General features: G+C 44.9%; 1 protein-coding gene across 4 annotated transcripts in view; it reads left to right on the plus strand.

The window, feature by feature from the left end:
• Positions 1 to 23377, plus strand: part of DAB1 (DAB adaptor protein 1) — a 3595579-nt gene that overhangs the window by 2834310 nt on the left and 737892 nt on the right. Inside the window, exon 1 of one of the 4 annotated variants that reach the window (XM_085602502.1) lies at positions 8831 to 8915. The exons of 2 other annotated variants lie outside the window; for them this stretch is intronic. The gene's annotated coding sequence lies outside the window, so the exon portion shown is untranslated. Of the gene's footprint in view, positions 1 to 8830; positions 8916 to 23377 lie in introns of those variants that run through there. One more of the 4 variants, XM_085602503.1, reaches the window with a different exon arrangement.

Here is a 23377-nt window from a genome sequence, read left to right on the forward strand (position 1 = left end):
CAGGACCTGCTGACCTTCAGGAGACGACTCAAGATCTGGCTGTTTGAGCAGTAGCTGCACCCCACCCCCCCTCCACTCCCCTCAGCGCCTTGAGACCCTCATGGGTGAGTAGTGCGCTCTACAAATGATTGATTGATTGATTAATGTTAGATGCAGGAAGACACTTTTGATTTCCCTTTAACATTCCTTGACACCCCCCCCCCCAGCCCTCAGAGCTCAAGTTTAGTGTGACCAAAGAATTTCCTCATCTTGAATATGACATGGCACAAGGTAGTTTGGACCTGTTTACTGTAAGGTAAAGAGGAACTACTGAAAAAGCCGTAGGGTTACCCCGGGAATGTTTTCTCCATTAGATGGGGAGTTTGCAGGTGTCAGCCCGCCCACTAGCTGTTAGCAAAAATAAATGTGGCACCCCAAGGCACCTTTCAGCAACATACTATTGGACTTGCATAATGATACCAGGCAGACTAAACCTGCTGCACTTGCAATCTGTGACCCGTGAGAAGGACCTAAAAAGGTTAGATTTCCTTCCACGTGTAATCCAAGGACAAAAGAATCTCCAAGGATCACGAAAAAGCTGAAGAGAACATTTCTGTGAAGAATCCCAACAGAGCAGTGGCAACTGGTCCTGGACTCCAATTTGCTGTTGCCCTTTTCCTGACACCCTGATAGTCTCTAAGTGCTCCCCATGGGGTCCTAGAGCCTTGGAAGCATAATTATTTGGTGGCATGAACGCCTAAAATGTTTGGGAACTTATTTCAAAACGCTTGCTCTGCAGCTTTAAGAGGACCAACTGTGAAAGTTTCTGACCTGCAGTTCCATGGCAGCGGGCTGAATTTCAGGTTTGTCTGGTGCGAAGTAGAGTTTTTCTTCAGGAAGTCCCTTTTCAGATTGGTACTTAGAAACTTTTTTAACTTTCCTAAATCCAGGCCTTAGCTGGGCCAATCTACTTGTTGTGTTCAGTGAGCCTCACACCACGCCAAGATCCTGTTGTACAACAACAGTATCTACCACTGGTATTTGTGCTTTTTGGTGCTATTTTCACTTAAGCCTTCAAAAATTCATATTTCTAGTTTCCTTTATGGGATATTTGTGTTTTTGCTGTAATTTTGTTCATTAATTTTACTCTATGTTTATGAATTAGAGTGGGATGTTTATTGTGGTGTGTTTTTGACTTTTTAACAGTTTTGACATTCGTACATTCTTTACTCTTTTTCCTTAAGTAAAGTCTGTCTGGTTATTCAATATCAACTAGGAGTTGAGCTCAGGTTTCTATTACTGAAACTTGTAACTGGACTCAAAAAGTTAGTTACTTTTTTTATTACTTGTTGTGGACTACCATCTACCTCAACTATTAATTCTCTTTCTCACATCCATTTCATATTTATGCACTAATGGTCCAATAGCAACTCAGATGTGAATACTAGGAAGATATTTTGCTGTCACTGCTAAGCAGTAGATGTGTATAACATAATCTAATATTTTGAAGTACTTAAGTTAAGGGGTGAGGCCACCGTTTTTACTATTTGAATCATGACTTCGGGCATGATTTAGAGTTCGGCTGAAGGGTTACTCCAACACAAACATGATGGATATCCTGTCCTCCGTATCACAAGTTCCAAAGGATATAATGGACTTGTAATACGGCTGACGGGATATCCGACTCGAAGTAACCCACCTGCCAAACTCTAAATCAGGCCCTTAATCTTTTAATTATGGTGTGTTTAAAAGACATGCAACAATTTAACTTAACCCTGCATCTAAATCCTTCTGGATTATGCATATCAGCAAGCAAACCATTCTGAGTATAATGATACACTTTGGGGCATTTGGTGCCAGGTGTATTAATGAATATAATTTCCTGATCTTCCTGTAAGCCATACATTTTTCGATTTGCCTGAAAGATGCAGGCTCATATGCATGCAAAGCAGGAAATGGTGCAAGCGTGGTAATATAAATACACGGAGGGGAATTTTATTTAGGGAAGTAAGACAAATCTTACATTCGTTGATCCTTAGGGTAGATTTGCTTCCTGCATTTTCATTTTTATTAGGCATTTCACCTAGAATGATTTCTTAATTTCCTCTGCAGTATTGAATTTAGGTACGAGTCATACACCAGTGAGCTGCAGAATTCAAAATTCATCTCTAGAGCCCAGATTTACTAATCTTCACACAGCACAATACTGTTTGACAAATAACTCTGGTCCTTTGTGTAAAGTGCAAAAAAATAGGCCAGCGTCAAATTTTCGAGCCCATAACGACATCGGCAATGCAAACACAAATCATGCAGTGCTCTCGTTGACCCTCAACACCAAATAGCATTTCGCCAGAGCAAATTGCATTATAACTACTAGACATTGTCATTTTTTCAAGATGGACCCATTAATAACCACTGCGACATCTAGTCCTGTAATTTCACATTTGAAAAAAAAGCATAGATTGTTTTTAAACTTTCAAACTCCTGTACTGATTTTCCTAATTATTTCCAGGCATTTTCATTTAATGATGGAGAGTCATCATCAAAGAGGGGGTTCAAGCAAACTTCCCAAAAAGATGCAGACGTGGATGAAGTGACTGTAGTGTGAACCTTTTGCTTACAGGGATGCTGTATATTGGGTCCGATCATCATACCATCCAATGTAATGTAAGCTTGGTTGAAGTTACTTGTATTGTGTGTGTTTGCCTACAGGGGTGCAACATAAGGGAAAATAACCCATCCAAGTGTCACTTTATTTGTTTTTATGTTTGTCTTTCACTCTACACTCTGATTATTCACCCCCCCTCCTTTGTTGCAAAGTAGCCTTTGGCCTATAAGTGAGAAGGCTACAGAAATGCCGGGTTCCGTTGCTTAACAGATACCCAGAAATAATGTGAGATGAAAATTTGTGTGGAATGGGGGGGGGGAGGTTAGTGGTGTTTGTACTCTCCCTCTTTTCCCAATGATCTCCTGGCTTGATAAAGAATGGGATCTGAGTTCAAACGGTAAAGCCTCCCTTTGATGCCTAGAGACATTCTGTCAGTCTCATGTTTACATTCCAAGTACACAAACAAACTCTGAAATTAATACAGAATTACTATTAAAAGAAGTACACATTTATGAGTATCCCAATTCAAGTAACACTATCTCACAAACTAAAGGTCTTGGTTAGAGTTTGGCAGACGGGATACTCTGTCAAAACGTGGAGAGTAGCCTATCTACCGCAATGCAAGTGCCATAGGCTATAACACACAAGTAATACAGAGGACATCCGCCACGTTTGTCTCGTTGTATCATACCCGTCAAATTCTAAATAAGGCTTTTATTTTTCTCAATGCATTTTGTGTACTGGATTATCTTACTTTTTTTAATGCTAAAGTCGTCTCTAGACAATGCTAGGAATATGTGCCTGTTGATAAACTCTAGCAATTTAAAAATAGGTAACTAGCTGATTGAATATTTTTGTGAAATTCAGTTAAATTTGTAATCTTCTCTGATCATTAAGGTTCCCAAGTGATTGTGTTCCTAGTTATAAAAGCTATTATTAAGATGTTATTATATATTTGGCAATTGCAATTTTCTATGGTGTTCAAATCTTTATGAACTAAGGGGCATATCAACAACAACCGGCGATAATTATCTCTAAGCGCACTTATCGCTAGGATAATTATTGCCGGCTAGCGTGAATTTTTATCGCTGAGATAGCGTGGTATTAGCAACGCTTATCTCAATAGCGATAAAAATTCTCACGCTAACAGGCTAACGTGAGATTATCGCTGGAAACCCAGCGATAATCTCACATTACCTTGTTGATAGGGACAGGCAAACTTAGCCATGATATCCTCCTTCCATAGGATATCATGGCTAAGTAAGAAAAATACCAGACGTAAAAAAGCAGCGCTAACCGCGGTTAGCGCTGCAACAGGGTTAGCGACATTCTTGATAATAGGAGAAATGTTGCTTAACGACATTTCTCCTATTATTTTACTCTGGAACGCCCCCTTTGCATCTCATTAGAGATGCAAGGGGAAGCTTAGAGTAAAAGGGTGCTAACATGCAAATTTGCGTGTTAGCACCCTGTTGTTGATAGGGTGCTAGTTCTATCTCTCCTTTTTTGGCTTTTAAAGCCAAAAAAGCAGAGATAAAGCCCTTGTTGATATGCCCCTAAATTCGAAGGACATTAAAGTGCTGCTTTGAATGGTTTTGAAACCCAAAAATCTCTTAGCAATTTTTTGAGTGTTAATGGACCATAAACCGTTGATAAGAACTAAAATAGTGTAGCTTTTAGTAAATATTTACAATCCAATCTGCTGCTTTTTGCCTAGATTTTAGCAATAAATACTGTATTTAAAAGCTGCAAAGAATGATCTTGGTAACTGTTTAATTTCTAATGTAATCTTGTTGCAGATAGACTGTAACAATATGTTGTGGCTCAATGGAGATTTGTGTATGCCTTGTGAAACAGATCATTTGGCATAGTATTGCTTCGGGTGCAATGGTTATATAACAGAATGTTCAACAGAAGCATCTATTTTTGACCTTTCAGATCAACAATTTTTTGTTTTTAATCAACTATGACTTTCATGTCTGCAGATTACTTCGAAACATTACTGCATATGCTAAAATTATATTTGGTGTTATATATGAGAAATAGAAATGACCAATAGCTTGTATTTATATATATCAAGCTAACAACTAGATATCCATGATTCTGCTATAAATTAGCTCAAATGATGCTTAAATGAGACAATTTGCTTGTCAGTTAGCGATCAGGCCTCTTCATCACACATCAACTATGCTTTTGCAAGTAATGTAATATTTGGTAGATCGTAAATCATGTATAAATATATAGACTTAATTTTCTTAGAACAAGCATCTTTTGATGTCAGGCAAATCATGTAATAGAAAATATATGATACCATTAGTATACTGTAATAAATTACTTAAGACAAGTAGTGACATAACCGTGCCTTAGTCTATATACAGCATCCCTAGGATTTCGCAGCTTTGAGTGGCACATTTTTCAGCCAAAAAAAGCAAAAATTGCAGTCCAAAACCTCAAGATTCTAGGTATTTTTGTGGTGGGCAAAAAATGTGCCAGGCACAAAAATACTGAAGGCTTGTGCTCTGTAATTGATGGAGACTGTGCATTATCACAGTCTGTAGGGTGCAAAGTCTCCAGTACCACAGCACCTGGAACCAGAGGGTGTCTGATGTCAAAGAGAGTATATTACCTACTCTTTTTGGCATCAGACAACCTGCGCGTGCAGGGCAGCAGGACCTGCAGAGCCCGCAGGGGGCACACAAATATGTGAGGCGGGCTGCATGCTAATCGCACAAGAGGGGGCTGTGTTTACAAAGGCAGGCGACAGAGGAATTTAACACCTCTGCTGCCTGCTGGCCTGATGCTCATCCTTCCTTTACTGGCTCATTGGCAGCACAGACCCAGTAAAGAAAGGGCGAATGCCATTTTTTTAAAACATAGTTTGCAGGCACTTTTGTAAAAATCGTGGTTACAAAAGTGCACATTTTCGCAAATCACAAAATTCTGAGGGGTCTGCCTATAGTGTGGCACCCCATGGGTCAAAGGCTCCTCTCTGTGACCACCCCTGTGGAAGGAGGGATCGCCCAATGTGCATCTGAAGCTGCAGAATTGTGCTTCCTAAACCAGGCAATGCGGGAAGGCTATGCTGATATGTGCCTGTGGACTGGGCTTCCAGCTTCCTTTCTCAACTGAAAGTAAATACTCGAGAGACAGTTCTAAGTGGCTGGATGTAACCCAAACTGAATCCAACTGCTAACCTGCTTCAAGTGCTTAATTTGTAAAATCCATTATAAGAAAATTAAGTAAGAGCAAGGGACCAACATACTAACAATTTGGACAATTCCAAACCACCGAAAGTTCTTGAATGGCCTGGATGTTTTGGTATTATTCATTTTATTGTATATTTAAGTATCAAACACTATGCTGAGGTGCTAACCTCAGAAATAGACAACAAACAGGGCCACCAAGTGTTCGACTGTGATATGTACCGGCATTGTGAATTAGGTGTCTGTGCTAGGCCCCTGCAAACACCGGCTCAAATTGTGCATGGACGTCTCCTCAGTTGACTCTGCCATCTCGCAGCCATGGAGGAGCAGACAACTACTAGGGAATCCAGGGTCACTGTGGACACCCATCCGACACTTCAATAGACACTGATGAGACACATTTGAAAAACAACTCGTGGTTTTTACTGACTCAAGCTTTTCCTGCTCTCTGGCTCCTTTGTCTAGACCAGACTCGGGAGCAGACATGCTGGCAGATGAGGAAGGGAGATCCGTCCCACATTGATATTCCTGCACTCTGACCACGGCTACAGAGATAACATACTGGGAAAAGATAGAATGCAGTTCACTACAGGCTGTTTTTGGGTCTGACAATGAGGCTTGCTTGAGAGATACCCCAACTTTGCTCAGTGCCTCTCTGCTCATCCAACTTTTAAATAATGACTCATGGAACTCAGAACCTACACCCTTGTGTAATATTTGGCAGAGGAAACATAGAGCAATCTATATGTTATACAAAACAAAATATCCCAAAACTGAGCATACTGTAAATCAACTTGAATTATAAATTCACTATGCGTTACCACCTTCGGCCTTTACATTGCCATTGATCTCTTTGGTGACTTGTAGTATTGTTATATTTTATTTGAGGGCCTCTATACCATAAGGATCCTCTTTAAGTCTCAGTTGCCATGATTTGACTTAGGAATGTCCAGTGCTGGAATGCAGGCTGCATCTCAGTTACCAAGTTTGGAATCACCACACCAGCACCACAACTCAGGACTCATACTCAGGTACAGCTGGGTTACAGTTTCTAGATGCCTTTTTGGTTTTCATTGAACACTGACAAGTTTCCTGTGACCGACTCTATATAGATATAGATTTTAATGAACTCACATATAAGGATTTCATCATAATGTCGCCTCGTGCCCTGATAAAGTGGATTTGTTATGTCTTTTTTTATTGATAGCTATGCATTATTAACCCCAGTGTTGATTTGAGGAAAGAGATTCAATTCATGGAATAAAATGTTTTATGTTTTTGAGAGGCTTAAAAGCGTTCAAAATGTAAAGTATTACAAGCCAGGGTCTCACAATACACTGCACTGATGTGAGATCCACCATATTGAAACTCCTAACTCACCCTATCATGTACCCAGGCAGCCAATCAACAACATTGGCTAGAACCCCTAATGTATGTGAATCCACAGCATGGTGCTCTTCAGTTAAGAAGGAATGGGGGGAGAAAAGCTAAAAATTAACTGTTAATAGTATGCTTTCTCCATCATGCACATAATATTAGCTGTTTTGGTGACCGACTCATCCAGATTAACCGTGGGCAATGAACTCTGCTCCGCGGAGATTTGTTAACTACGCATTACATTGAAAACACAGAATTAATGCAATAATTCCAACTCCGCCACGCAGCAGAGTTAGCTACTGCATCCACAACCCTTTGATAAAACAACTTTATCTTTCCATGCTAAAAAGCATATAACCAATTCACAAAAGTGAACTCTGAAAAATACCAGGCAATGAGAGAGGTGATGATTTTGGGGTCACTCCTAACCTAGGGGGAAGGCAAGCAGATGCATTGAACACAAAGAGCATATCATGCTGAATGATTCGGTGGTGGTCCCATCCTCCTAGGATCATCCCAAGCAAAGTTATGGGCAAAAATACAATGCCAACAAAAGGCTCAGCAAAGCATTATGGAGCGAGATTCTAGCGTGCAGTGAATATTATAGTATTAGCTCTCAGCTGAGCCCGAGAGCTTGCCCCTTGAGGAAGGTTTTGATATTGGATACTATAATATTCACTGAACTCTAGAATATCGTCCCATAATGCTTTGCAGGGCCTTTGGTTGGGATTGTATTTTTGCCCAAAACTGTGCTAGGGGTGGTCCTTGGACCACCACCGAATCGTACACCGAATGTAAGAGACATTGTGCCAATTGTTCGAAAGATATAAACAATATACTAATCCAAAAGAGAGAACAATGACAAAAGAGGTCACATGAAGTATTGTATATGGAATGACATGGACTGTGTATTATATCACTTGGTAATGTAAACCACATTTTCCATAATGCATCATAATGGTTGATTGGGTAATTGTGTATAAATAAACACAAAAGGTGGATCACCGCTAACCGTGATCAAGACCAATCTGGTCGAAACGCGTTGGTTTGTAGGAACTTGATGGTGTTGGCTGTTACACACTGGATTAAATAAACCTGGTAAATCAACCTCCTGAGTGCGAGTATTCCCTTTCTTTGATGAATATATATATATATATATGTGTGTGTGTGTGTGTGTGTGTATATGTGTATATATATAATATATATATATATATTTATATATATTTTCTTGCTCCAGTCCACCAAAAATGTTGGCAAAGGCGCAAGCCGAAAGGCACCTGTTGCACTTGTAACTGGTTTTATTAACTTGAGCTATTTTCCTCTCTCTCGTGAGTGCTGTCTCCTCTTTTGAACACATTTGAGCTATATATATATATATATATATATATTCATTTTTGTTTACAAATCAAGCCTCAGGGTGGGAGCTAAATCATCCTGCTAAACACCCCTGTTTAGTCATTCCTTGTGCACCAAGCAGGACTGCAAAGTAATGTTCTTACTAGTGAGAATGGTTGTGCATAATTACAGCACAGATAGTTTCTCAAGAGCAGTCTTCGAACACTGCTGTTATCATGCATCCCCCAGTGACTGCAGCTTCATCGTTATCACTGAGCTAACAGCTCTAATTGGTGGATCCTATGACCTCATGTACTTTGCACCTGTTATAGATTGCAGTCCTTCCGCTTACCATAGTTTCAGCAGAAGCTACTGACAGAATACAGCACCTGCAGCTGTCAAGTCTTATGAAGGTAAACTAGAATTTTCCATCTGTACGTTTTCACATTTCTTCATTATTATCCTTGTCTTTGAGCTAATACTAGATGTAAATTACCATTTTCAGAGAGTAACATCTTTTTTAGACAGACAGATCGGTATGTTTCTCCATATGATGGAATACATAGTAAAGTATTTTACCTTTGTCCCTTTCTCTCTGTTAGGGTGTGTGTGTTTATGTCTGTGTGTGCTTAGTTAATACTCGTTCTTTCCCATTATCTGCCCTTCGCTTCTCTCTCCATTTATGTCTCACTCTTTAAGTACCCACTGATATATTTCCTCCTTTTTCTCTTTTTGTTTTTCTCCCTTTCACGTGGATACAGTCACAATCACAGGGGGATGTGTCCTTCACAGGGGCAGGTTAGAGGAGGGCCTCATCCCTTATGTCAGTGGGTTTGTGTGTGTGAGTGTGAGAGAGAAAGAGAGACTGCAGTCCACACCCAGTTGCCTTGAATAACAATACACCCTTAAGGTTGTTTGGTGAGTGCACACACGGCCAGGAATGTGTGACGTCACAGTCCGCCCCTTGCCCGCCGCATGGTGATTCACAGAATAATTTTAAATGCCCTTGAGCATATTCACTGAATACACTAAGGGCATGTGGTTAAATGAAGTATCGGTTTAGTATTCTGTTCAACTGCCAAGTCATCAGCTAAAGTTAGCATGTTATGTAAATTTCACTGAACACACAAATTGAAGACCGATTATGGTTTGGGATTCTACTTTAATAAAAAGGGATGTGTGGAGTCTCTTAGTTCTAGACCTCTCAACTTCTCCACTGTGTTTTATGTAGCATGCGCGCTTCATGAAGAGGCCTTGGAGATTTGTCACTTCACCCTGGTCTGATTTTTTAGGTCTCGCCTGACCCAGCGCATGCGCCGTCTGGCGAGACTTATTGAGAGGGCTCCAAAAAGTGCTACCAGGCCAGCCTAGAGCTACAGTGCAGGTGCGCGGGTGCCCGCGCCGCTTTTACCGTGATTACTTTCACTTTCGCGGCCGCTTGGCATAGCCAATAGGTCTTGCTTTTGGGACCATATAAGTATTTAGTTATGCAACGGTTGCATGGCTAAACACTTATAAGGTCCCAAAGGCGAGACCTATTGGCTATGCCAATGCTTGTTTTCCTTGAGTCTTCAGTCTCAGTCACTTTTTTGGTTCACGAAATCCTTCAGCAGAGAAAGCGAAACTCTGTAATCAGAGAGGGGTTCCATGAGGCTGGATTGTTTTTCCACCAGGGTTCACCAGGGTTCACTCAACCCGTATTCAGAGCAACAAAAATCTCCAAGTAAGATGAACCTGGTTGTCATGCCTTTCTAGAATGAAACCTTAATGGGCAATCCTCAGTGCCTTGTCCAGGTCCTTTTGTGGTGCAAAATAGATTCAGTTATCTCCATCTGCTAAGACATTTTCTCTTGGTTACTTTTGCAGCCCTCAGATCCTCAGTGCACACTTCTAGTTACCAGGTCTGTCTCCAGCCAGGGCTCTTGCAGGGTTCAGTACTCAAGAACATTTCGAGAGGGTCGTGTAAAGGTGACATTCTTATCCTGTGTTTTAGCCTGTGATTCGAGTTTTGTTTGCAGCCAATCCTATTTACTTTCTTGCTATTGTCCTCTGGTAGGTATTGGGCTCTGTAGGTGAGGTGTGTGGCAAAACTCATTCTAAGCCAGGCATCCCAAAGTACTTTGTGAGCATTTTCTCAGGTAAAGTTGAAATTTAAGAGATTTATCTTTTCCTCGGCCTGTTTATGGGGAAACATATATATATATATATATAAATCCTGTGGTGCCCTCTGTTAAAAGTCCGCACTCCTCTTTTGGCGCGGTGTGAAATTCGTCCGGCAGGGCAGCCGGTAAATATCAAAGCAGGTGACCTCTGAGCCCAGAAGTCAATTGAAAACACACTCTCTCGGAATCTGCTGATTTTAAGTTGCATTTATTCCATATTCACAAACAAGAACAAAGCTATGCCCAACGCGTTTCGGTTCTCAACTCGAATCGTGATCAAGGTTTGAGTTGAGAACCGAAACGTGTTGGGCATAGCTTTGTTCTTGCTATATATATATATATATATTATCTACTGGCGGTCGCCAGTAGATAGTTATAGTTAGGACAGTGTTTCCATAGGAAATCTGAAAATTCTATTTTGAATAACTTTGGCGCCGGTTGACGAATCCTCGCGAATTTTTCAAAATAGGTGGGGTGCTCCGCTCCGCTCCTACCCTGAAAGTCTCGGGGTGATTAGTCAAGCGGGAGCCGAGAAAAAAGGGGGGTCCCAAAACGCGTTTTCCCCATGCATTTTTCCATAGGGACCTTTAGTCCAAGGTACAGCCCGAACGGCTGAACAGAATTACTTGAAATTTGGCAGAGAGGTAGTCCTCAGGTCAGGGATGTGCCTTTTGAATATCTGGAGTCAATCTGTTCAGTAGTTCCTGCGCGCACGGTGAAAAACCTGAAAAAAAAATATTAATAAATACATAACTTAGCATTTATAAAACCGTACCAATTCACTTAAAAAACCATAGGTTTCACACACGTTATAGTTAGGAATTAGCATTTAAAAAAACCTTGCAAATGCACTTAAAAAACCATAGGTTTCACACATGTTATAGTTAGCTGGACATTTCCCTCGTAAAAAACCAATGAAATTCCCCCATTATAGTTAGTGCAGGCCAACTATAACTCACGCGACCGCAATCCTCTGCTGATGAGGTCAGATATTACATCACTGATTACATATGTGTCTTTCTGAAAAATAAATATTTATAATATATGTATAGCTAAAGATTAATGGAAGAAGACATGGGTAAATAGGTGTCTAAATACAGTGATGTAATATCTGACGTCATCAGCAGAGGATTGGGTCGCGTGAGTTATAGTTGCCTGCACTAACTATAACGGGGGAATTTCATTGGTTTTTTACGAGGGAAATGTCCAGCTAACTATAACATGTGTGAAACCTATGGTTTTTTAAGTGAATATATATATATATATATATATATATATTACGGAGTTTTTCGTTTCAAGCGCTCCTGTGCGCCTCAAATCCAAAGGAGACCAGGAACAAACGAACGCTGACCCAGGATGCGGGTGAGAAATTTAATTTATTATCATTAGACCAGCAATGCCTGCATGACGCGTTTCAGCCTACGGAAGGCCTTGATCACATGACGCCTGAGGCTATGCAGGGGAAATTTAAAGTGCAAGTGCAAGGTATAACAAACTTGATTGGCTGACGCATAATTGGCGTGATAGACATGAAAAAAATACAATCAACGTTTTGAACATTTTTGTACAAGGCTACTCGTAATTCACTTTCTGTAAAATACATAAAAATTGCAAAATACGCTAACCAATTGGTACCATGATCCTTAAAAAAAGAGGCACTGATATAAGGTGCAATCAAATTTAAAGGTACAAACCTCAGGACAGTGACAGTTTAAAGCAAGCTGGAAATGCTTTGTATGAAAAAAACTGAACACCTGCTTGTGCAACAACGCAGTCTGCCGTGCAAAAGACGCAATGTGTGCATATATGTGTGTATATATATATATATCACAACCAAACCCGACATCCATAAAACCGGACACCGACACAGGAGATGCTTTTAGCCATCCGGCTAGGGTTTTATTCGTCTTCTTAAACTTATTTTTATTGCCATTTTCACTTGCTACGCGTTTCGGCACAACTGCCTTGCTCACACAATTTAACATAACGAATCAGTTTCATTTAAATACAAGTTACGGAGTCACATGACCACTTCATGAGTAACCACGGAAAACAGACTAACGTTTGTTTTCTGTAATGCTGATACATTTAACACAATAGTTTTATTTGTAGCATAGTGCCAGGCCCCCTCCTTTAAAATCCTAAAATTCTTTTTCATTCAAGGATTTTAAAACCCATAAATCATTATATATTTACAATTATATCAAAAAACAGTTATTTTCAGAGGGGAGACCTAGAGCGACATTATATCAAACATAAGTGCTTTAAAATGTTTATACAGCAATACAATATAATATGATTCATGCTCATATTTTTCAAAGAGAAGTGTTTTTTTTCAATATAATAAGAGATTCCTGGGCAAGTGCCCCATCATTGTCATCAAATACTCATCAGTCATTGTTTCAATCAGGTACAACGTAGTGGCTATTTCCTGTCAATCCACTGTTCAAACCTTATTAAGAACAAAGCCGGAAAAAGAGAGAATATAAATATGAGATGACCTTTTTATGGTACACACACTTCTATTAAACTGTCTTCATCACAATAAATATCATATAAATTGCATTAATATAAAGTGCTAGTGCTTTGCTCAGTGCAATCCAAGTGCAAAATAATGCTCAATAAAGTGCCAGTGCCTACTGTGTGCAAAACTGCAACCATAATAAAGTGCAGGTGCATTACAGTACTTAGCCATAAAACAGTCTATGATTCAATTATTTGGTGTGTCCTCTCTTGTCATCACTAATATCACATAATGATAAAAATCTATTTATACCAGCAGCTAATCAAGATGATATATACAAGGAATTATCTATTCGTTTATGACTCAATAACAGTTTAAAATTTCTAAAATTAAAGCTAAAAAAAGCTAAAATCACTCTTAATGGATACTTCTATATCAGATGCACATGGAGATCTTCCTCAACATTCATGCCATATGGACTTTTTGTATTAAACATCAATATATATTTAGACTCCAATTTCCGTAAATGAATCGGATCCATTTGATGACGTGATCTCTCCATTCACTCAACTCTGAGCACCTGTTCCTCCCACCAGCCCATATGCAAATTAGCATAGCTGGGGGCGAAACAGGTGCCCATTGCCGTGCCTTTCAACTGTTTGTAAGTGTCACCTCCAAATAAAAAATGATTGTTGTTGAGACACAACCTACACATCTACAACAGCATATTAGTATGTTGGTAGAGGTTGATCGGTCTCGAATTTAGGAAGTGCCTCATTGCCCTTAACCCATCCTCATGAGCAATGCTAGTATAGAGGCTCACGACATCTAGTGTAATGAGGATGTAAGAATCTTGCCATTTCACATCTTCCAATTTAATCAAAAAATCCCTGGAGTCTTGGATGTAAGCTGGTAAAGCTCTCACATGTATTTGTAGGAATGAATCCAGGTATCTCGAGGTGGGTTCGAAAAGACTCCCTATAGCGGAGATTATAGGTCTCCCTGGCGGTTTTTCCTTATGCTTGTGGATCTTTGGTATTAAGTATAAAATCGGTATTACTGGTTTATCCACCTTCAAAAAGGAATACTCTGATTGGTTAATTAAACCAATCCCTCGCCATCTAGCCAGGTCCTTTTCATACTTCATTTTAACTTCAACCAGATTACTTTGTGGGACCAATGCGTAACATGTCTTATCTCTCAATTGTGTGGTTGCTTCATGATTGTAAGACTCCAAGGACCATAATACAAGGTTACCCCCTTTATCGGCCTGCCTTACTACTATATAGTGTCTATTTTGGATTTTGGTCATCACCGATTGATATTTTTTGTCAAATGTTGTTTCAGTTTTCAAAAAATCTTTACTTGAATTTACAGATATTTCCTTCAAATCCTTGATCACTAAGTCAGAAAACATGTCTAACGCATCTTTGGGAGTATTAGGTGTGAAGGTAGATTTTGGTCTAAAATTAGTAGTTGAGCTATCAAATACATCCAGACAGAATAGCTCATCTGTCTGACTAATCTGTTCTACCCCACTAGCACCTTCCCCTTCTCTTATTGGCTGATGGCAATCAAATAGTACCTGCATATCACCAACCTCTAAATTACCTGGATGTTCACTAATCACCTTTTTGTTCATTTTAGGATTGGTGATTTTCATGTCAAAGAATTTTTTAAGCTTCAGTTTTCTCACAAACTTAAAAAAATCAATACGTGTTTGCGTATAATTAAAGTTAGTGCACTTACAGAAGGAGAATCCAAGTGACAAAATTCTTGTTTCTTCATCTGTCAGAATCAAGTCCGTTAAATTTATCACTGTTGGTACTACTTCTTCCACCCCTTGCGCTGGGATTGCTCCTTCTTCTTTTTCCCTGATCGCAATTCCATGCCGGCTCCGTCGGTTTTTCCGTTTGCGTAATTTTCTTTTCTTTGACTTTGAAACGGTGGTCTTTGGTTTTGAGTCCTGTCCTGATATAAAAAACCGAATTCTTCAATTATGGAGGGGGGGGGGGTTTCTATTCCCATCGGTTGCGATAATCCATCTTCAGAAAGTGAATCAACATCAGAGCTTGCTCTTGAGCTCAGGTCAGATCCTTCGCCTACATCATTTGTGGACGTTTTATTAACCGCTTGCTTGCTCTTTGCTATATTCGCTTTTGAAAGCCGTTGTTTACGAATAGTATCAAAGCGGCGCGCAAATGTATAGATTTGACCACGCAAATAGTCCTGTCTGTCTCGTTTGAATTTAGTGGCTTTGCGTTCCGTTATTGTTTGTTCGTATTTCTTTAAGCGAATGTTGAGATCCGACTTAAATTTGTTCATGCTATCCTCTCCCAAGCATATATATATATATTCAAACGCAAGTTGCCCTTAACTTTACTTTGAGACTAAAGCGGAGTCCACTTGGGTAAAAGAACTGAGAGTCTTTTGGCATTAATTTGATCTGCAAGTACCATCATGCCTTTGCTTATGACGCACATGCGGGCTGGACTCTAATTAATAATAAATTGATGTTCTTTTGAGCCCGCTGTTTGTCTCATTTCTGCCAGTGATCAAGAGCTAGCAACAGCTCGAAACGCGTATGGCCTTTGAAAAGATTGCAGCTTGTGGACCTGATTGCTGCCTGCGGTGGTTTGTGTGTGTACCCTACTGTGTGTGGCTTCTCCTTAAGGGCAACTTGCGTTTGGATATATATATATATATATTCACTGAAAAAACCATGGGTTTCACACACGTTATAGTTAGAAATTAGCATTTAAAAAACCTTAGAAATTCACTGAAAAAACCATAGGTTTCACACACGTTATAGTTAGGAATTAGCATTTAAAAAACCTTAGAAATTCAGTGAAAAAACCATAGGTTTCACACATGTTATAGTTAGCTGGACATTTTACTCGTAAAAAACCAATGAAATTGCCCCGTTATAGTTAGTTCAGCTAACTATAACTCACGCGCCCGCAATGCACTGCTGATGACGTCACATATTACATCACTCATGACATGGTCAGTGACATCACTCATGACATCACTGATGACATCTCAAATGACATCACTGATGACCTCACTGATGACATCATCCAGTGAATGTGTGTTTTTCTGAAAATTAAATATGTTTTATATATGTATATCTCAAGGTCGATGGAAGAATAAATGGGTATATAAGTGTCTAAATGGATGATTTGTTTTTAAAAAATTGATTGTGTAACTGACTGATTAAGTGTATCTCTCACTTTGTGTATAAGTGGCTGCATGGGTTGGTGAGTAGCTACATGGGTGTCTATATAGGTTAGTAGTTGTTTTTTTGAGTATCAGTCTGAGTGTCTGTATGGTTCGGTGGGGGGTATTACGTAGTGCATAGGTGCATGAATGAGTGACTCACTGTTTGTATGTGTTGAAGACAGCATGTGTGCAGGACTGTATGGGTGGATGAGTGTGTGTATGGGTGTGTTAGTGAGTGAATGACTGTCCCAATAGTGTCTTCAGGAGTAACTACATATGTTTTAAACTAGTATATGTGACTATTGGTGTATATATGTGAGTATATGTGAGAGGGAGAGATTGAAAGAGTTCCTGTATGAATAAGTATGTGTTTCTATAAGTGATTGTTTAAAAGACTAAGGTGCCGATCACAATCCGGTAAAAACCGGGTACGAACCGTCGGACGGAGCATATTCTCCGTCCGACGCGTACCCGGTCGTCAAAATATACAAACATGGAATTACGATTCGCACGGGTACACCATTACCGTACGAATCGTAAAAAAGACCGACCGAACAAAAAACACCTACCAATGCGATCCGGGAAAGCGCCGACCTGACGTCGGGACGCACGCAGCCAGCCATTCACGACCCAGGAATCACGATTCGCACCGACGTCACCCCGCACGGTGAATATTTTGCGGCACCCAAAAACTGCCGGGAAATCAGGACGACGCGAACAAGGACCACCAGTACGCGACGGACAGACGGCGACGCGAACAAGGAGGACCAGTACGTGACGGACACACAGGACGACGCCACCAAGGAGGACCCGTACGCGACAGGACGACGCGATCAAGGAGGACCTGTACGCGACAGGACGACGCGAGCAAGGAGTACCAGTACGCGACGGACAGACATGGACCCGAACCTACGAGTCATCCCTGCCCTCATAGCAGTACACCTCCTCTACAGGTTACGACGCAGACGCCGCAGAAGGTCAGAATAACTAAGGGAGGGGGGAAAGTGGGGTGGGGTGGGGGTGGCACTACCAGGGCAGGCCACAAAACAACCACATGAGTGACACACTACACATGGCCTGGACATACCTGACTCCCATGCCCTGGTCACCACGAGGGGGTGGGGGCGTGTCCTGATAATCCAGCGACCGCCACAACGGAAGTCCGTCACCACGCGAACCGGCAACACAACCAGACAGGTACGTCCCGTACCCACGCCTGAAGAGCGTGGGTACGAGTCGGACCACGCCCACACACGTCACCCCAACAATGGCGGGACGGATCGCACCCACGTGGCAAAGGCCTGGGTACGGGCCGCACAAACATCACATAGCGTGGGGACGGATATGTACGGACCCTACCCCCACCCCGTATGCAAGGAGCGTACCCCCCTGCCCAACAGTGTAAGTACGACCCGTACCCCCACCCGCGTATGCATGGAGCGTACCCCCCATGCCAACAGTGTAAGTACGACTCGAACCCCCACCCACGAATGCAAGGAGCGTACCCCCCTGCCCAACAGTGTAAGTACGACCCTTACCCACACCCGCGGACGTACGGAGCGTACCCCCAGCCCAACAGTGTAAGTACGACCCGTACCCCCACCCGCGGACGTACGGAGCGTACCCCCAGCCCAACAGTGTAAGTACGACCCGTACCCCCACCCGCGGACGTACGGAGCGTACCCCCAGCCCAACAGTGTAAGTACGACCCGTACCCCCACCCGCGGACGTACGGAGCGTACCCCCAGCCCAACAGTGTAAGTACGACCCGTACCCCCACCCGCGGACGTACGGAGCGTACCCCCAGCCCAACAGTGTAAGTACGACCCGTACCCCCACCCGCGAATGCAAGGAGCGGACCCCCCTGCCCTACAGTGTAAGTACGACCCGTACCCCCACCCGCGAATGCAAGGAGCGTACCCCCCTGCCCAACAGTGTAAGTACGACCCGTACCCCCACCCGCGTATGCATGGAGCGTACCCCCCATGCCAACAGTGTAAGTACGACTCGAACCCCCACCCACGAATGCAAGGAGCGTACCCCCCTGCCCAACAGTGTAAGTACGACCCGTACCCACACCCGCGGACGTACGGAGCGTACCCCCAGCCCAACAGTGTAAGTACGACCCGTACCCCCACCCGCGGACGTACGGAGCGTACCCCCCATGCCAACAGTGTAAGTACGACTCGAACCCCCACCCACGAATGCAAGGAGCGTACCCCCCTGCCCAACAGTGTAAGTACGACCCGTACCCACACCCGCGGACGTACGGAGCGTACCCCCACCACACCAGTGTCAGTAGACACGTACCCTCACCTCTAATGCAGTGTGCGTAACCCCACCGTGTATGTGCCAAGCGCACATATCCAGAAATCGGAGGTGTGTGTGCAGAGTCCACCCAGCAGTGCCCTGAGACAGGAGGGGTGGGTGCAGAGTCCTCCCAGCAGTGTCCAGACCCAGGAGGGGTGGGTGGTGAGTCCTCCCAGCAGTGCCCAGAGACAGGAGGGGTGGGTGCAGAGACCTCCCAGCAGTGCCCTGAGACAGGAGGGGTGTGTGCAGAGTCCTCCCAGCAGTGTCCAGACCCAGGAGGGGTGGGTGGTGAGTCCTCCCAGCAGTGCCCAGAGACAGGAGGGGTGGGTGCAGAGTCCTCCCAGCAGTGTCCAGACCCAGGAGGGGTGGGTGCAGACACCTCCCAGCAGTGCCCAGAGACAGGAGGGGTGTGTGCAGAGTCCTCCCAGCAGTGTCCAGACCCAGGAGGGGTGGGTGCAGAGTCCTCCCAGCAGTGTCCACACCCAGGAGGGGTGTAACACATGTGTGTGATGCCACAATTACCCACATCCATACTGCCTACAAGGGAACATGTCCCCATGAACTCATGTCAACTGACTCCACACACAAGTACAGTGATCACCAAGGATGCCACGATTGTTGCAGGTGGAGACATGGCCATGCATGCATGGCCAAAGTAGAAGGGCTCCGTCACACGCACAGCTCATGTAGACACAGCTCTGCGCTAAACATTGGGATCACCCTGCAGGGAAGAAAGCTGGGTACACAGAGGAAGGAATACACCCTGGGACAAGTGCACCATGCAGTAACTGCTTACATGAACAAAGAAAGTTAGCCAACACCTTGTGATGGCACACAGATCCTAGGGTGGCCCCAAAGAGCAGAACACTACTACAAATCCCACACACCCAAAGCCTTAAACACCACCCAAAACAATGTAGCAGCCCCACCAACACCAATACCACCATAGCAGGAGTGTGATAATGAAAAAAAAAATAAGCTTTAATCAGCATGAGCACAATGTCCGTGGATCAACGGCAGTTCAAAGTCAACAAAGGCCATAGGGCAGTCAATTATTCCCAGCTGCATGGGGGACACAGTGGGATGTGTGTCCCCTACCTTGCCTGCACAGTCAAATGCCATCGTCTTCCATACTGGTGAGGGCAGCAGGGGGGGGGAAGCAACAGGCACCGCAGGGACATCAGGGCAAAGGGGCGGCGTTGTGGGTGCAGGGATGGAGGACTCAACCACAGGGGGTGTGTCATGGCCAAAGGCGGAGGCCAGGATGGCACTACACACCTTAGCAAGGTCCTCCAGGGAGTCCCCTGCACCCGAAGTGACCTCAGGCCCCAAGGAGGGGGGGGGTTCAGAGGGATGGGTTGCAGCGCCACCGGGGGAGGGTGGAGACAGGGGGGGAGACTCAACCACCCTGACCGAGGACTTCCTTGACCGCTTGCGTGGTGGCGTCACTGTGGGGCTCAGGGACAGAGCGGCCATGAAGGAGTCCTTGGGGGAGATGTGGCCAGGAGAGCTGAGGGGAGGGGATTTGGAGGGAGTGGATTGTGTGGAATGCGGACTCCCACTCTGGCTGCGTGTCACACGTTTGCCCCCCGACCCAGTGGGTGTGCCTATCTCACCCTGTGTGTGCGTGTCAGGAGGAGTGCGGTGGACCTTCCCTGCTGGTGTGGTGCCTGTGTCTGTTGTGGTGGGTGCATGCCGACGTCTGGGTGTACGTGGGACAGGCATGGAAGTGGGAAGTGTGGATGGGGCAGGGGTAGGTGGGGGGAGGTCGCGCTGCAGGAGACCCACTGCTGCAGTCAGTGTGGAGTCTAGGGACCTCAGCAAGTTGCGTTGGTCAGCCTGCAAAGAATGAATGCCCTCCAAGAATGCCTCGATGTTGGTGAGGGTTTTCCCGTGGGAATGGAGGACATTCAGGATCGCAGCCTGACCAACCTGCATTTGCCGCTGGATGTCCATAGACTCAGCATTGGCGGCAGCAGTGGAGACAGGGGCAGGGGGTGCGGTGCCTGGCAGGAAGGAGACATGCGGTGACCGGGCACGCTGGGAAGGGACACGAGCAAGTGGGAGGCGGTTGGTGGGAACTGAGGGGGCGGTGGCAGGTGTTGTTCCACTGTCAGCTGCTGGTGCAGCCTCCGCCAACCCTGAGACATCCTCCTCGGACCTGTCAGCTTCGTAGTCTGATGTGCCAGTCGACAGGTCCTCGGCCACACTATCCTCCGCCTCTGTCCCACTCGATGTGCCAGCCCCGATGTCACGGCTGCCACTGGTGCTCGGTCCCTCCGCCTGGTCCGTGTCCATGTCTCCCTCTGTGTCCCCCGACGATGCTGTGGGCAGGGTGGAGAGACAGAAATTAATCAGACACCTGTACACATCTGTCACATGAGTCCAATCTACATAGTCAACATTGCATAGCCTGAAGAGGCAGATCCCTAACATCTGCAAAACAAGGTACCGATGTAGGGCATGAAACACAGTTGGTTGAGCCACCATGCCACTGAAATACCATGGAGAGCATGAGACAATAGCTGATGACAGGAAACGGAGTCTGACATAGCACCCAGGCCCTGGGGACAATCCTGCACTGCCTCTGCACCACACAGCGTTTGTGAAAATACCTATGACCAGGGACAATATCCATGAACTTGAGACACATGCTGCATAGGTAATGCTGCAAACATGCCCAACATAACTCGGTCACTGCACCTTGCGTGTGTGTCCAGTAACATCACACACTGTCCAGACCCAGCAATTAGGAATCAGGATTTGACACATAGGCATTGCCCGCCCCAAGCAACCCCCACACGATGCTAATTGCTGAGACACAGGTGGCACCAACATCTCATAGTCTGGGTGATAAACACAGTGGCAGGCAAAAGGCTAGATTGGACGCAAAACAGCAAAGGTGCGCCTGTACAAATAATGAGGTACCAGTGCCCATCCTCAGATGAGTATAACAAGACACACAGGCACTGGCAACTGTGAGTATGAAGAGGGACAATCAGGTCAGGCTGCACAGTGGACACCTGTACATAATAGCACGTCTATATACATGGTGACAGGGGACAATGGCACAGAGCACAACCTACGCTGTAGACAGTGAGAGTGTCCACGTTGATGATGACACAAACAACACTGAGGATAAGGTGCCCCAGGGGACAGTATTGGGCACGCAACTACATGCTACTGAATGGCTGAATGGGAATGACTGCTACACACGTCACCATCCCTGCACTATGCGTAGCGCACACTCATGCACATCATGTCACAGGCCACTACATAGGACATGCGCGCTGTAAGGCATGACACATGAGAGACCAACTCCCATGTCTGGAGCCAGCATCAGTGCCAACTGACATGGAACCCACATGCAGTGAACTTGACAGTTCACAGGCAAGGTCCCACAACCTGTTACCCACCACCACCACCCATGATGCTACAGTCATTGTTCTCGTGGACAAAGCGCCAGCCTACATTACCTTGTGAAGGAGTGACTACACACAGACCAGGGAACACATTGCAAGGAGGGGAAGGGTGGCAGGGGCGCAGCGCTACACTTGGGCAAACTGGATGGGCACAGCACCTTTAAACCCTGCCAGTGAATTAATGCCACTGTGCCCTTACAAATGCAGGTGACACACAACAAACGCACATGTACCTACCCCCTTCCGCCTGCTGCATCGCCTGTAAGCGCCTCTCCAGGTCTGGAAAGACCACCGGCAGCACACGCCTGTGGAGGTGGCTCAGACGGCGGCGGCCGCGGTTCTTGTGGCTCTCAGGTGAGTCCCCCAGCAGGAGCCGTGCAATCCTCCGCGTCCAGCACCGGATATCCTGCCAGCGTTTCCTCACCTGGGACAGGCTCCGCCTCCGACCATCCACACGCCTCACGGCACTGACGGCGGTCAGCCAGATCTGCTCCTTGGCAGAGGCGCCTACCTGTGAGGAAGTACAAGTGACACCACATCAATACACCAGCCACATGTCACAGAGAGACATATGTGAACATAATAGCTGGTTACTACATGGCATGTAATGCAGACAACGCATTGCACCTCTGTCATAGGGACATCATCCTCTGGTGAGGGAAAAGGCAGTACGTGCCATAGTGGGTACTCAGGTGGAATGATGGCAATGTCACAATCAATGATCAAGGCTCACACTGTGCATCACACCCACCCCTCCTGTCTCAGGGCACTGCTGGGAGGACTCCACACCCACCCCTCCTGTCTCAGGGCACTGCTGTTAGTGATAGGTCCCCACCCCTCCTGTCTCAGGGCACTGCTGGGAGGACTCCACACCCACCCCTCCTGTCTCAGGGCACTGCTGTTAGTGATAGGTCCCCACCCCTCCTGTCTCAGGGCACTGCTGGGAGGACTCCACACCCACCCCTCCTGTCTCAGGGCACTGCTGGGAGGACTCCACACCCACCCCTCCTGTCTCAGGGCACTGCTGTTAGTGATAGGTCCCCACCCCTCCTGTCTCAGGGCACTGCTGGGAGGACTCTGCACACACCCCTCCTGTCTCAGGGCACTGCTGGGAGACATCAGGCACCCCCCCCCCTGGTACCCCCCCGACAGTACATGGCATGTGTGTCACACCGGGTCACAATGCCTGAAGACACAGTCACAACATAGGGACAGTCTGTGGCAGTGGCCTATGCACTCACCTGATACCCTGGTCGCCCATACAGCATGGGGTACTGTGGGAGGATCACATCCAG

The sequence above is a fragment of the Triturus cristatus genome, chromosome 4_2 (genome assembly GCF_964204655.1).
Source record: "Triturus cristatus chromosome 4_2, aTriCri1.1, whole genome shotgun sequence".
In the NCBI taxonomy this organism is placed as follows: domain Eukaryota; kingdom Metazoa; phylum Chordata; class Amphibia; order Caudata; family Salamandridae; genus Triturus; species Triturus cristatus.